Source organism: Chenopodium album, chromosome 2 (assembly GCF_948465745.1).
Source record: "Chenopodium album chromosome 2, dcCheAlbu1.1, whole genome shotgun sequence".
Lineage (NCBI taxonomy): Eukaryota > Viridiplantae > Streptophyta > Magnoliopsida > Caryophyllales > Amaranthaceae > Chenopodium > Chenopodium album.
The window spans coordinates 65,726,865-65,741,526 of NC_137835.1; positions in this window are offsets into that span (position 1 = coordinate 65,726,865).

A 14,662-nucleotide genomic window follows, 5' to 3' on the forward strand; every position below is an offset into this window, starting at 1 on the left:
AGACCTTGTGATAAATCTTCAAGGAATAAGAAATGATTTGGAAGCAAAGAGGATTGCAAGAAATAATGAAACAACAGTTGGAAGTGCAAAAAACAAAGAGCAAGACATTGAGCTATTGATTGGAGCTAGTGTGCCAACTGAAATAATTGTCAAACCTCCTAAAGTTTCAAAGAATAAAGGGACTAGAGTTCATGTATCAAATGAAGAGACTTCAAAAAAGAAAGCGACTGAGATTGAAGTGTCAAATGTTGAAACAAGAGGTAGAAGTGCAAAAAGGCTTAAGGGAGAAAAAGAAAAGGCTGTAGAACAAAACAAAAAAAAAAGAAGAGATTATGTAGAGGTGGTGGTGAATTGAGTCATCATGATATTAGAAATTGTCCAAAAAAAAGTGTAATGGTACTTTTATATACATATAAGATTTTGTTGAATTTTTATATTTAATAATATATTATTAATTTTGTACTAATCATAGTTTAATGCTTTGCAATATTGTTGAATTGAAAATAGAACATATTCAAATGAGTGACTAAATATTTGTTCATTTCTCAAATGAGCAATAATTCCTTGCTCATTTATCAAATGAGCAAATAGTTAACTACTCATTTTGTCAAATGAGCAAATAATTATTTGCTCATTTGGCAAGTGAGCAAATTAGCTATTATATGAACTTGGAACAATTGCACTCCTGTTTCATCTCCCAGTCCAAAATCAGCTCTCCTCGGGTCAAATGAGAAAACATATCTTTTCTCAATCATGAAATGAGCAAGTAATTCCTTGCTCATTTAGCAAATAATCAAAAAAGTAAAAGCTTATTTCTTAAATGAACAAAAATAGTTGCTCATTTGTGAAATGAGCAAACATTTCTTTACTCATTTATCAAATGAGCAAGAAATTCTTTGAACATTTATCAAATGAGCAAGAATTCATTGATCTATCATTTAATGAGCAAACATCTGTTTGCTCATTTAACAAATGAACGAATATTTCAAATGAACACTGGCTGTATATAACAAGGTATGTGAAGTAAAAACAAATAAAAGATTGAATTTTAATTCAAATATAATCATCACTATAGTAAAAAAGGGTAGGCTTTTGTTGGTAAAATATGTTTATAAATCAGTTTTACATCATTCAAAGACTACTTAAAAGTAGATAAAATCTTAATTTACCCAATTCCCTAAACCAAAAAAGACAAATTATCACTACTAACTATTTAACTCCCTAACATTCAGCTTTCTTCAGTCTTTTGCTCTTTCTTCCTTGAACTTTTTCTTTTTCAGGCTCTTCTTTTTCAGCATTTTCATCTTTGTCAGCAACATAAACTTTACTTTGCTTTTTCTTCTTCTGAGCAATTTCTTTAACAGATTGAATAGTGTTCACTTCACTTGTAATTATTCCCAGGGTGTACTTTTCACGAAGTTTAGCCAAGATTATCAGCTGCAAAACAAATAACATAATCAAACCCTATACAATTAAGGAGATTTCAATTTTGTCAAAAAAAAAAAATTAAGGAGATTTCAATAACATGAGCAAACATGTAAAAGTAACACCACAAGTTGCAGTTGTAACTTGTAAGGCAATGGCCTACGGTATTGCTAGATTAATGGACCATATACCTCAAAATTAAAGTAAACATTTGATAGGAAACCTTGCTCATTTATGAAATGAACAAGTAAATCCTTGGTCATTTGTCAAATGAGCAAACATTTCTTTGCTCTTTTGATAAATGAGCAAGTAATTTCTTGCTCATTTAGCAAATAATCAAAAAGTTAATTGCTCATTTCTTAAATGAGCAAAGAATTAGTTGCTCATTTGTGAAATGAGCAAACATTTCTTTGTTCATTTATGAAATGAACAAGTTAATCCTTGCTCATTTGTCAAATGAGCAAACATTTCTTTGCTTATTTGATAAATGAGCAAGTAATTTTTTGCTCATTTAGCAAATAATCAAAAAGTTAATTGCTCATTTCTTAAATGAGAAAAGAATTAGTTTCTCATTTGTGAAATGAGCAAACATTTCTTTGTTCATTTATGAAATGAACAAGTAAGCAAATAGGCCAAAACATCTTATTATTAATGAGACTAATCTGAAAGACTTACATTATTTTTCTTCAAACTAGGATCCCACTTTGCAATTTATTGCTGGATTTCATCTCCACTACATTAATCATATGTTTTTCTTTCTTTAATGTGTCCTTTAAAACCATTTTTCCTTTGTCATTAGAAGATCCTGTCTTGAAACTCAATTGTTTATATTGTGGCTGTGTAGAACGACCAACAACTCCTAATTGTGCTGGCCCTGCTGCATCTTCGTCACCACCAACAACTCCTAACTGTGATGCCCCTGTTGCATCTTGGTCACCTCCAACTCTTAACTGTGCTGCCCCTGCTGCATCTTGGTCACCACCAATAACTCTTAACTGTCCTGCCCCTGCTGCATCTTGCTCACCAACATTAACAGCAAAATCTGTCTCAACAGATGTCCTGCTCAACAAAATAGGTATCTAGGGATGTCAGTGGGGCGGGTCAAGTAGGAGACCCGCCCCATCTCCGCCCCATTGGGGCGGGGATGGGTCTCGGTTTGGCGGGTGGTGGGGCGGGGATGGGGATTAAAACCATACCCGCCATGGGTGATGGGGCGGGGGTGGATTTTAAGTTGTACCCGCCCCATCCCCGCCCCGCCCCACCCGCCCCCACTTCGTACCCGCCCCATCCCCACCTCATACCCACATCTATATATCTTTTAAAGCAAAATTACATACTTTTATTCTATTTATTAAATAATTACATGAAATACAATATTAATTATAATACTTTGTACGACACTTATATTATAACACAAAAATGTGTATAGAATGTATTATTTTATAATTCGTATTAATTATATAAGATTGTGTATTTGAGATACGGATATTAGGTGGATCTTGGGTGGGGATTAGGCGGGTCTTTGGTGGGGATTAGGTGGGGATGGATATCCAAGTGAGGGTGGGGGCGGGGATGGTTTTGGAGTTGTACCCGGTGGGGCAAGGATGGGGTTGAAAGTTGGACCCGCCGCGGGGATGGGGATGGGGATGGGGATGAAAATATTAGGTGGGGATGGGGATGGGAAGGCCAACATCCGCCCCGCCCCGCCCCATTGACATCCCTATAGGTATCCTTGATGTCAAATGAGCAAATACTTAGCTACTAATTTAACAAAATGAACAAAAACTTAAATGCTCATTTCTCAAATGAGCAAATAGTTAATTGCTCATTTCTCAAATGAGCAAATAGTTAAATGTTCATTTGTCAAATGAGCAAATATTTAGTGCTAAAATGAACAACAAAACATAAAATGAACAAGTTATCAACTACTTTCAATGTTGTGAAGAAGTTAGATAACTTGTTTTTAAACTCAAATTCTTTCTCACTGATATCTACTTTAAGACCTGATGTGCAACATAATGAACTAACTTCTAGGCTTCTGATGTGAAAAGCCGAACAGTAAAACGCCTTCAAACTATCAGCTTCTTTGCTTCTGATGTGAAAAGCCGAACTAAGTACACGACGAAGTTGGTAGCTTTGTGGTGACGATAGTAATAACATTGCACAGGGAATTTTGATTGTGAGAATTTCTAAGACAATTAAAAGAGATGAGAGCCCTGTACTCCCATCTTAAACTATTTTTTTTTCCTATTTGCTTTCACATACAAGTATTAACCTGTGGCAATTTTAGATGTATTGAAAATTACTTCCCAACATAATCTACAACTTTTTATTGCTTGTAACTGTCAATTAAAAAGCTAATATTTCATAAATGAACAACAAAACATAAAATGAACAAGTTATCAACTAATCTACAAGAACTCCCATACAAGTAATACAATTCATCAACTAATCTACAACAACAACAAAAATAATAATAACTCAAATAATAAAAATAAAATGAGCAGAAACACATACATTGTATTTTCTTGAGGAACATTTGCAGAATCCATAGCAATTACTTCTAGGTTTCCAAAAAAAACAAAGAAAATGTAAGATAATTACTCATATGAAGCAAAATTAAAACTAAAATCAACTAATAATTACTCAAATAAAGCTATAATCAAACAAAAAATAAGATAAACCAGAAAATAAAACATAATTGAGAACTAAAGTAAACCGAAAATCAAATTAAAATACACAAAATAATTAAAATACCTAAAATCAAACTAAAATCAACATAATAGCACAAATTATCAGTGATTTCTAGGTTTCCAAAAAAACGAAAAAACTGGACAATAACGAAAATAAGTAAAATCAACTTGATAACTACTCAAAAAAAAACGAAAATAAAACTAAAATCAATGAAAAAACAAAGTAAAACATTATCGACACAAATTGATAAACAATGTGAGCTGAAATATCAACAAATGTAACTGAATGTGACCTAAAATTAATTGAAAAACACGAAAATATAAACAATAAACTCACCTTGACAAAGAATTGGTGAAGATTGAAGGAGTAGTGATGAAAAATCAGAGAGAATAGCAGAGAGAAAGAGAGTAGAAAATAGAGAAATTGTGAGGAGAAAGAAAATAGCGCGTGAAAGAGGAAGGAGGAGAGAGAAAAAACGCAGGAGTTTTGTTTGACCGGGATTTAATTGTGGCCGTTGGATGTAATTGATCCAACGGTTATAATTAGTCCTCACATATAATAGGGTTCTCACATAAGGGATGTGGTCTCATATGATCCCATTTCTATATATATATATATATATATATATATATATATATATATATACGGTCAAATGGTCAAATGAGAAGAATGAAAAGGATTTTTTACGCATAATTTTTGTACTAAATGTGCATATTCTTTGAACTAAATGTGCAAAAAAGATTTTGATTCAAATTTGATGTGCATATTTTTTGAACAAATGTGCATAATTTTCGTTTTTTGTTTATTCACCATAATTTTGACTCAAATTTGATGTGCATATCGGGTTTTTCACCATATGCCCCTGAGTTTTTTGTTTATTCACCATATACCCCTGAACTTTTGTAAATTCATCAAATACCCCCGAGTTTTTACAAAAATACACCATATACCCTTGATGACTAATGATTTTTAATTTTGTCAATCATCAGAGCTAATTATGAATCGAAACTATCCTAAATACATTCCCCTACCTCCGAAACTACCCACATTCTTTTTTCCCGGCCCACCCACAAAACCACCCTAAATTTCCTTTTCTCCTCCTCAAAATCAAGCATAAAAATATGGTTATGGAGATTTGGAGTAGTTTTAGGGCTGGAAAAAGAAGGTGAGTGCTTTTGGGGATGAGGGGAAAGATCTAAGGTGATTTCGAGGTATAATTAATCAAATTTCATTCATCTTATTTTCATTAGGGGTATATTGTGAATTTTAGTAATAACTTAGGTGTATATGGTGAATTTGAAAATTTTCATGGGTATATGATGAATAAACAAAAAACTCAGGGGTATATGGTGAAAAAACCGTAAAAAAATTTATCAGTTTGAAACACAATTATACATATTCAATATAAAAAAAATGGACATTTAGTATAAAATATATGCACATTTGTTCCTTCTCCTTTTAAGGTCCTTCTCATTGATATATATATTAGTTTTGTGCCCGTGCGATGTCCGGGTTGTTTATTTAATTTTCAGATAAATTTTTAATCTATATGTCAATTTTTAAAATATATCATTGATACAACATTAGTTAGTAATTGATGTGTTTTTGTGACGATTTATACTATGTAGTAGACATGTAATGACTAATAATAATATTGGTGAAAAATATATCTAAAACTCTATCCAAGTTTGATTGAAAATAGAATTATAAACTAATTTTTTTATCCTACAAATTGAATTCTATGTAACTCTATCCTACATGGCGCGACACTTGGCAAAAAGGTGAAATGCCAAGTGCCGTTATCTCGTCGCCTGGCTAAAAGTTTAGTTTTATATATTAGTTATATGATTGTGAAGTGTTTTATGTTAACCGATTAGTATATATTAGAAATTTTTTACGCTTTGAACTAATTCCTTCGCTCCCAAAAAATATTATGATATAATTGTTTTTTATATGATAACTTTTTAGAATTATAATCTAATAATTTTTTCGTATAAAATTATTATTCAATTTGTACATCTGAAATATTGGAATTTTATCGAAATTAAAACTCTAAACTAACAATTTTATCCTAAAATTCTATCCATATAGAATTGTAAACTAACTTTTTTTTTTTCTTATGAAGCCTATTTATATTTATCCTACATGGCACGACACTTGGCGAAAAGTTGGAACGCCAAGTGTCGCTGTCTAATGACCTTGCTAAAAGTTTAGCTTTAATATATACTAGTTTTGTGCCCGTGCGATGCCCGGGTTGTTTATTAAATTTAAAGATATATTTTAATCTATATGTCAAATTTTAAAACATATCATTGATACAAAATTAGTTAAAAATTGACGTGTTTTTGTGACGATTTAAACTTGTAGACATGTAATGACTAATAATAATAATATTGGTGAAAAATATTTTTTTGGACCCTGTCTGAAATGACTCGTGACCCGACCTGATTGACAGGTCTACACCCAGTAATAAAATTATATTATATATTGTGAAGTATATTATTTTAATTGATTAGAATATATTATAAACCATGGATGTGGTACGTTTTGAACTAATTCCTTCGCTCCAAAAAAAAAATTATGATACAAAATATAAATTTGTATGATAATTTATGAGAGTTATAATCTAATTATTTTTTAAATAAAATTATAATTCAATTTGTACATATGAAATGTTAGTACTTTATCAAAAATAAAACTCTAAATTAACAATTTTATCCTAAAATTCTATCCAAATTTGATTGAAAATAAAATTCTAAACTACCTTTTTTATCCTATAAATTGAATTCTATATAACTCTATCTTATGTGGCACGACACTTGGCGAAAAGTTGAAACGCCAAGTGTCGTTGTCTCATCGCCTGGCTAAATGTTTAGCTTTATATATATATATATATATATATATATATATATATATATATATATATATATATATATATATATATATATATATATATATATATATATATATATTTATATGATGCTCATATACGCTTGAAAAATGCGATTCTGAAATAGATTGTATACCTCAAGATTTTTATTTATTACTGCAAATTTCTATTAGAAAATATAACTTTCTTAAAAGTAAAATTAAAATTTGTAATTTTTATAATTTTATTGATTGATACCAATTTATTAAAATTGTTAATTTTTTTTTCACAAATTCTTATTTGTGTTTGGCCAGAGCCTGGCTATTAATTAATTATGGGGTTTCTCTCTTTTAACAAACAGTAGGAAAATTTGTCAAAAACATCTTTAAAAGAACCTTTTTGCGGAAAAAAAAATCCTTTAAAAGTTTTTTGGTTAAAAAAAACTCGACTGTGAAATTTTTTTGTTAAAGGAAACCTAAGTGCCTCTAATTTACTTTACCTCTAAATTTTAACGCGACAGGTGACCTCTCCAACTTTACCCTCGTCTCCCACTCTCAATCTCCTCCCTTCCATCTCAATCTCCTCCTCCACCAAACTCCTCAGCCTCAAATTCCGCCAATACCAAACCTTCGTTCAATTCCTTCTTCTCCACCACCATAAAATCCCACTCTTTCCCAAGACGATTTTAACAAAACTCGCCATCAAAGCACGCAACGTCGCATTCACAATTGCCAGAAGTGCATAACATCTTTAGGTTAAGGTTTAGGAGTGTGGGTGGTCGTGGACGCGGATAAGGGGGAAAGGGAGGGTCAATCGATGGTGGGGGTAGGTCACCAGAGGTGGGTCGGGATATCTTGGCGATGGGTCCGACATAGGAGGGGGTGCTTCCAGGGTAGGGGAAGGGGAGAGAGTGGTTGGCTGGTGGTTTGGATCGGAGGTTGGTGATTTTTTCTTAGAAGTTAAATTTATTTATTAAAAGCAATTGGAGGAAATTAGAGAGTAATTAAGTAAACTAGAGAGTGATTAAGTAAACAGGTTTTCTGGTTGTAAAAAATATGGACGTGGTGATGTTTTTTAATCAAAAAAAAAAACTTTTCATTTTCTGGTTGTAAAAAGTTTTTTTTTTTGGAAAATGTTTAATTTTTTTTTTTTTTTACAAATTTAAATTACAGTTATAACTTTGTTAGACATATAACATTTTGACTAATGCCTTATAATTTGGCATTAGAAATGCTTATTACCAATTATTTTCATTTTTATTTGGAAAGATTGCAACCAATATAATATCAACTAACAAATCATATAACAAATATTTATTATTATCATCCTTGAATAAAGTATATTTATGACGTGTTCGACACTAACTTTTCTTTTATCTTTTAAGTAACTTTTAGTGGTTTGACTTATTTAAACCATTACTTAGTAAAACACACGAGCTGAGTCTTTCGAAATATTGTGGTGGGAATAGAGATTAGTGGTTGAAGAAGGTTTTGTGAAAGGTTGATATTACTAGCTTTTGTGAAAAGTTAGGTAGCTGACAAGCGGTGGAATGTTTTTCTATAGTTTTAGCATTTTATAGCAAATAGCTAGTCAACAATTATTTTACCAAATAGTCATACTTAATTATTTACTTTTTACAGTTAACAGCTACCACCATAGCTAATTAACAACTATATTTTGTCGAACACGCCTTAGATATTTCGTCAAAAGGGAGATTCGATACAATTCATACAATTAAGGCCCTGTTCTCCTCACCTTAATTTTGCTGAACTGAAATTATTTTTACTAAACTGAAATTATTTTTGCTGAACTTAAATTATTTTTACTGAACTTAAATTAATTTTATTGAACTGAAATTATTTTTGCTAAAGTGAAATTATTTCAACTGATTTTCTATTATAATTATTCTTTAAGAAAATTGAATTTTACTGAACTGAACTTATTTTTACTGAACTGGAATTATTTTTACTGAACTGAAATTAATTTTACTGAACTGAACTTATTTTTACTGAACTGAAATGATTTTTACTTATTTTTTTAAGGTGAACAGTATAGGGCCTAAGTATATATGCATCATGAAATAAATAATTTTTTTTTTTTTTTTTTTTTTTTTTTTTGTGTGTGTGTGTGGGGAAAGATTAGATTATAAAGCAATGATTTGTTTTTTTAGTCAATTTACTTATAATTTTATCATGGGTTGATTATTTACCAAAGCAATGATTGTTTTTTACCAATTATAATTTGTTCATGTTGTTAAATAGGTGATTATATACCAATTGGGAAGATCATCTATTAAATTAATAATCTATTATGTTAATAATCTTTTTTATTTGTCTTGCAATCAATTGGGATGATCACTTACCAATTTAGTTATCCATAAAAATTTCATTTGCCAATTCACTTATCAAATTCATTTACCTTTTAGCAATTTTCTTATCAAATTTTATAGCCTACCAATTGTTTGTCAATCATGATAATGAAATACCAGTTTACATGCATATCAATTAGGATTTTTAGTAACCAATTAACTTTTCATGAAAGTTTTTTAGTTAACGGTATCAGGAATAGGTAGGGATATCAATGGGGCGGGCGGGTCGGATGTTGGCCTTCCCATCCCTACCTAACATTTTCATACCCATCCCCATCCCCGCGGCGGGTCCAATATTCATCCCCATCCCCGCCCCGACGGGTACAAATCCAAAACCATCCCTGCCCCATCCTCACTTGGATATTCATCCCCACCAAAGACCCGCCTAATCCCCACCTAATCCCCGTCTCTCAAATACACAATGCTACATAATTAATACGAATAATAATAATAATAATAATAATAATAATAATTATTATTATTATTATTATTATTATTATTATTATTATTATTATTATTATTATTTTTATTATTATTATTATTATAACATTCTTAAAATTACATACATTTTTGTTTATAATATAAGTTTAGTACAAATTATTATAATTAATATTTTATTTCACGTAATTATTTTATAAAGTAGTATAAAAGTATATAATTTTGCTTTTAAAGATATATAAATGTGGGTATTAGATGGAGATGGGTCAGGTACGAAGTGGGTCGGGGCGGGTACAACTTAAAATCCACCCCCGCCCCATTACCCATGGCGGGTATGATTTTTATCCCCATCCCCGCCCCACCACCCACAAAACCAAGACCCATCCCCGACCTAATGGGGCGGGTCTCCCACTTGACCCGCCCCACTGGCATCCCTAGGAACAGGGCGTCTTAAATATTTAGGAGGCTCAATGCTATTTATACAACTATGTGTAAATTTCGTTACCTTTTTTTTTTCACACAACAATTAAATACAATAAATCAGACTTTTTTTTTTTTAAAGTCAAAGATAATACTAATATTTTATTTTATTTTTATTTATTTATTTTTTTTTTTTATGAAAGGCGCTTTTACTTTCATTACGGAGTACAATTTAAAAGAATAGGTAGTTTAATTATACAAATACAATGACATAAACTTTATACAATATGTAATATATTGATGTATTAGATAGAGGAATTATTAAATTTAGGGAAAAAAATCAGCCAAAAAAAAATTAAACATAACAAATACATACTTAAATACGGAGTGCATGTTAGGCAGCGGGTTTGATCCCTGCTTCTCTAGGATCTCTTAAAGAGCTTATACCAACAATGCCAGATGAGGCCCTGTGCTATAGGGCTATTTGCACAGCCTAATAGCCGTTCCTGATCAGGAATTCTAGATTATCCCATAACGATCTATTAACCTATACTAAAATGAATTCTTCTGTGACACTTGTTATTAACTTGTGAAAAATTTTCCTGCCTTTTTTGTCTCTCTCATTTTTTTTTATTATTATTTTTTATTTATTTTTTATTTTTTTTGCATTTTTGCATAATCTATTATTTATAAGTAAACTATTTATACCTTATGATATTATTTTTTATTCCATTTTAACAATCATATTTCATATATTTACCAATCATATTCCATATATACCCAAATAAAATATTTCTGAATATCGTTTGAACACTTTATTTATTATTTGTAATATTATTGTCAAAAATATTTAACAACCGTGCATTGCATAATATTTTAACCTAATATCAAGATTATATACCTACAAGAGTTGGCTAGAGTGGTAAGTTGATTGATGTCACTTAAGGGAAACCTCATAGATCAAGTTTGAGCCTGAATGTTGAAGCATATAGGTTTTGATGATGAGGAACTTAAACTAAAAGCAAACTCATCTAATAAAGATTCTCTAGTGTGTGATTAGTCAAGGTGCAGAATAATCTTGGTGATTGAAGAACTGTTTGAATCTAAGAAGACATGAAGAAGATCTTTATTGAAGAAGTTAAACAAATCAGAGGAAGAGTTCTCTAACAAGAACTAAGTTCCCTAACAGGAACTCGAAGACTAGCAGTTAAGTTCTTTGGTGGAACTTGATATGCTTGAAGCCCAAGTAATTCATCTGATCAGAATGCGGTGCAGCAATAATTGTTAAAGTTTATTCTTAGAAATTATTGTAAATATGGTATGTAGGTTAGTGCACGAGATCTATTAGAAACGTGATAAGTTTGCTTGGTAAATAAAATAAATATGGAAGATAATAAAAGATAGACTTTAGGAAAAGATTTTGTAACAAAAAGATTATTTTTTTTTATCTAAAGTCGGTTTATTAAGAAAGATAAGTTTTCTTTATAAAAAATCTTTTATTCTTATTTTCAGAAAAGATTTTATTCTACTTGATTTACAAAAACCGTGTTTAATAAAAGATAAGTCAAGTTTACATATTTATCTTTTTAGAAAAACTACTTTCTATACAAGTGTTACTTGTATAAATAGTAGAGGGCAAAATGTTTTAGGTTTTTGTGAGTTTATGCGTGAAGAAATTTATGTGCTTTAAACGAGTAAGTTTACCAAGCTTCTAACTTATCATATTAGTTTCGGATTTCGTGCATTGCTTACCTATCATAATAGGCATCGTGTATTTGTATTGGTTGGGTTATTTGGGTGATTTTATAGTTTGATTTTTACACAGTTTTGTTTAAGCCTTTTGGTGAGGCTGTGAGTAGTTTTGTACTTAGGTGGTACAAGTAATTTGTACTTTGGAAGTACGGGTTGTACTTTGGTGGTACGAGTGAATTTAAGTGTGGTACTTAGATTGGGTAGGATAGGGTCCTATCAAGTAGCAAGTCCAGTGAGGAACTTGTGAAATAAAGGTATGTGTCTAATAGGTTGTAACTTGGTGTTTGCCCTATTATAGTGAAGTGATTTGTGTTTGAAACCCCTAAGGTAGGGTGGAGGTTTTACTTCCAGTTGGGCCCTGGAAGGTTTCCTCGTAAAAACTGTGTGTTTGCTTAAGTTCCTATACGCATTGTTTATTTATCCGCAAAAAGTAGTCACTAGGAACTCTATACAATTCACCCCCCCTCTTGTATTAATCGTCTCAACTAACAATTGGTATCAGAGCAAGGTACTCTCGTATAAGCGAATAACTTTGATGAGTAAGTTCCTGGAGAGATGAATTACAAAGTGAAACTTGAAGAAGGGTATTCCACCCAACTTCCTCCAATGTTCAATGGTAAGTTCTACACCTACTGGAAGAACATGATGGAGATATTCATTAAGGCTGAAAATTACCAGGTTTGGCGTGTTATTGAAGCTGGTGACTTTGAAATAACCATAACCAATGAAAAGAACAAGGTAGTTCCTAAACCTATTTCTGATTATGATAAAGAAGACTATCAGAAACTTGAATTGAATGCTTTAGCCATAAAATATTTGCATTGTGGACTTGAACCTCATGAACATAATCGTATCATGGGATGCAAGTCTGCTAAGCAGATTTGGGATCTACTAGAGGTAATTCATGAAGGTACTAATGAGGTAAAACGTTCTAAAATTGATTTGTTGATGTCTAGATATGAAAGGTTTGAAATGCAATCAAAGGAAACCATAGAGGAGATGTTTACTAGGTTCAATGATATTATTAATGAATTGAATTCCCTTGGCAGACACATTCCAATTGATGAACAGGCTAGGAAGATCTTGAGGAGTCTACCACAAGATGAACGATGGAGGTCAAAGGTTACTGCTATGCAGGAAGCTAAGGACTTCACAAAGTTCAACATGGAACAACTAGCTGGTTCATTGATGACTCATGAACTGCATCTGAGTTCCAACTCTGAAAGTTCCAAAAACAAGAGTCTGGCTCTTAAGGCTCAAGACTCAGAGGAATCAGAGGCTGATGAGGAAGAAATGGCAATGCTAGTTAGAAAGTTCAAAAGGATGATGAACTATAAGAAGTTTGATAGGAACAAGAAATATGCAAGTTCCAGAAACACAACATGTTTCAAGTGCGGCTCAAAAGATCATTTCATTAAAGATTGTCCTTTACCAGATGGTGAGAAAGGAAAGACTAAAGGCAAGGAGCAATCCAAAGAGTCAAGAGTCTACAAACCTTATTTCACCAAGGACAATGTAAAGAAAGCCATGTTAGCCGCTTGGGGAGATTCAGATTCTGAGGAAGAGGAAGAACAACCACCAGAGGAAACTGCTCATCTATGTTTGATGGCCAAAATAGATGAAAAGGCAAAGCTGAAGGAACTAGAATCTGAGGTATGGTTTTCTTGAAAAGAACTTAGACTTTACTCTAAAGAAAACTTAATATCAACTGTCTTGGAGATTCAAGAAGATCTTAAAGATCTGCATAAAGCTAAACATAAAAGTGATGAAGCTTTGGTTACTTTTAAAGAAAACAGTCAGTGGGATGATAATCTGAAATTTGATATTCAATATAGATTCTTTAGTTTGTTTGATGATAATAATTATTTAAAAGAAACTATTGACAGGTTAAAACATGATAACATAATGTTGAATGTGGAACTATCCTTGATGAAACTCTGTCTTAATGCTCCTGATTCTGAAGTTCCTCCACTTGCTCAATATCCGAATTTTGAAAAACTAAAATTTTATTTGGAAACTATAAAAGCGGATAAAGCAAGACTTGAGGGGGAACTTGAGAAAGCCAGGAAGCCAGGAAAGGCAAACAAGCCATAGAATACAGAGTTCCTGACTGGATTAACAAAGCTCAAACCAAAAGAACAGAAGGTTTGGGTTTCAAAAAGAAGTTCCAAAAAGAAAAGAAATATGTTGACCTGCCGAGTAGTATAGTATGCTATTTCTGTGGGAATACTGGACACAAACAAGTTAAGTGTCCTAAGAAAGAAAGGAGTTCACAGAAAAATAAAAGGCATGTAGAACAGATATGGATCGAAAAGAAAAAACCTACTATTGTTACACAGGAACCCAAGGAAACCTGGGTTCCTGAACCTAATGTTTGATTTCTCATGCAGGTTCTAGTGAGGGGGAACAACACTTGGTACCTCGACAGTGGTTGTTCTAAGCACATGACTGGAGATAAATCTAGATTTCTCTCACTGGATGCCTACTATGGGGGAACTGTGACCTTTGGTGATAACATGACTGGAGAAATAGTTGCTATCGGCAAAGTAGGAAGGTCAAGTTCCCATGCGATTGATAATGTATTTTTGGTCGAGGGGCTCAAACACAACTTGCTGAGTATTTCACAATTTTGTGACAAAGGTAACTCTGTAAGCTTTACTTCTAATAAGTGCATAATCATTCATAATGACACTGGG